The sequence below is a fragment of the Lissotriton helveticus genome, chromosome 8 (assembly GCF_964261635.1).
Source record: "Lissotriton helveticus chromosome 8, aLisHel1.1, whole genome shotgun sequence".
NCBI lineage: Eukaryota > Metazoa > Chordata > Amphibia > Caudata > Salamandridae > Lissotriton > Lissotriton helveticus.
The window spans coordinates 440,516,599-440,519,080 of NC_136069.1; the positions used below are offsets into that span (position 1 = coordinate 440,516,599).

The window sequence follows — 2,482 nt, forward strand, 5'->3', positions numbered from 1 at the left end:
TCTGAATCTGGTTGGGCCGGCGAAGGAAAAGGTGATGTTTTCCTTCCTTAGCAAGTCTCGCTGGGCTAGAAATCCTTTCCTTATGTCTACTGTGGTCTTCGAGTAGTCGTGCGTGAGGATAATTTTGTGACCGTTCCATAGTAAATTGGGGTTCTTCCTTGCTACCCCAAAGATAGCGTCCATTTGGTGCGAGCGGAGTGATTTGCAAATTATCTGTCTTGGGCCCGATCTGTTGCTTTGTCTATAGGCCGGGACTCTGTGGGCTTTGTCCAGTTCAAAGGGGTTCTCGAATTTGAGGTTCGTCAGTTTAGGTATGAGGTTCTGTACGAGTGAAACACACGAGCCAGCTTTTTCCTCCTCTCCTTCTGGAACCCTTATAATTCTTATATTTCCTTTCCTGCTGCGATCTTCGAACTCTGCTGCTTGCTTTCGGAGCTCTGTGGTTGCCTTCGCAATGGTGCCGATTGCCTTTCCTGTGAGCTGGGACCTGTCCTCTTATGTCGCTGATTCTCTGTTCGACTGCAGATAGCCTGCTATTTGCTGTGTGGATGTCTGCTCTGACTGAAGCTAGTTCGAGTTGGATTGCGTCTGTGGTCTTTTTAGGTCTCGCCCTGGAATTAGCATCCAAAGGATGCTTCCAGGGACGGAGACGTATAGTCACCTGTCTCGAGGGAAGGACGGACGAGAAGGTGCACGAGCGCAGTCCAGGCTGGATTGCTGTGCGCGAACGCGCACGTTCCGTCCTGCGCCGCCCTCCCAGCCTACCGCGCATGCATGCATGCACACAGACAGACACAGACACAGACACACACACACACACACACACACACACACACACACTCACTCACTCACACTCTCTCCCCCCCCCATACACACAGGCACGCACGCACTTCACATCAGCCCTGGGCCCCACTCACCGACTGCGCTCTTCCGGCGGGGCTCCTCACGGCTCGTCTCGCCCCGCAACAGGCGCCACACTCCTCCTTCTCCCCGGCCCCCTCCTGGGGACCCGGGCTACCCCGGACGGCAGGGCGCTCCATGCGCCGCCAGCTCGCGGACCTCGGGAGGCGGGACTTCCGGTCGGAGGCGAGCTTTAGCCAATCGCAGAGGTGAGGGATAATTTCAAAGATACTAACAGTGAAAACGGACAGAGGCCTGGCACGATCAGCCGCCATCTTTATAAATGAAACCGAGCCCTCGGATTGAAAGGAAAAATTGTTCAGCTATCAATAGAGCGTGATACCGTACGTTCGTATTGCGCACATCTGAGCCGTCAACCATTATATCAAAAACACTTATCTTTATGTGTCTAGTATATATGAATAATTAACATCATAACATTGCACCTTTTTCCCTTAATAATCACTCTTAAGACAAAAAGAAAGATTTTTTCACTATAGATTTAATTTCTTCGACAAATAATGGGTGTTAGGTGCCATATATTTTGCCTTATCTCGTGCAATTGGGCCCTAGCTTTGTTGTCCATCTTCTATCTTTCGGTAATGATGACCCGGCAAATGATTCCCAGAATGCACTGGGCGTATTTTATGTGTATAAACCCGCGAGAAATTGGAGCGGCCGTGTGCTGAGCGGTGAGATGGTTGAATGGGTTTGTGAGTGTGTGTGGCTGTGCATGAGAGGTGATTCTGTGTGTGGGAGAACCGTGTGTTTGAGGTCCCGCTCAGCACTCATTACACATTGATCTTATTTGACCGGCTGGGTTCTCCGCCGCCGGCCTCGGGCTTGGATGAGAAGACTTCCTCGGTCGCTAGCCCCGTTGTTGGGCCCTGTGCGCAGAGGCTTTCAAATCAGGCAGCGGATCCCGTCCTCCGGGGCTCAGACGTGATGATTCGATCAGATATACTAGGCTGGGGGTGCGAGGCTTCGGCCCAGAGCACCGAACTCGCCCATGAGTATTCAGCGATCCTGATCTGAGCTCCGAAGAAAAGCGGACCTGCTTCCTAGATGTTTCTTTTGGGGAGTTTGATGGTTACGTTAGCATTCGAGAGGACTTGATGTTACAGGATCTTTAATGTGGCAGGGTGAAGGTTGTCCGTGTAGGCATTGTCGTTTGAGAAAGTAATCTCGGCATACTTTTCATGACGACACTTGTTTTGTAATGTTTAGGTGCCGCTGTACACGGCGGAGCTTTTCGCTGTGCCGCGATTATATTTCACTGGACACTGCTAAGCTTTTCCCTCAGTGGAATGGGTGCCGCAAGTTGGAAATCCCATGCTCCAGAAAGCAGGTATTATGTGTGAATTACCGTGCCGCAGAGGCCGCAGGTCACAGTGCTTTTGGTCTAGCAAAGCAATGCCGGACTTATGGGCAGGATGTGTGAGTACAATGTTGGGTCATAAATCACATCTTTGAATGAAACATTTTTTAAAGGTTTTGAAGATATCAGAAAGTACTCCGGGATCTGATGCAATGTATGCAGAAGCTAAAAGAAAGATACACCAGACTCTGTTTACGTCATCCA

The 2,482-nt window shown here is 50.5% G+C and overlaps 1 non-coding gene across 1 annotated transcript; it reads left to right on the plus strand.

Annotated features, from left to right (window-relative positions):
* Window positions 1–1,566: 1,566 nt before the first annotated feature.
* LOC144774660 (small Cajal body-specific RNA 2) lies at window positions 1,567–1,935 on the plus strand. Its single transcript, XR_013600422.1, has one exon.
* Window positions 1,936–2,482: the final 547 nt, after the last annotated feature.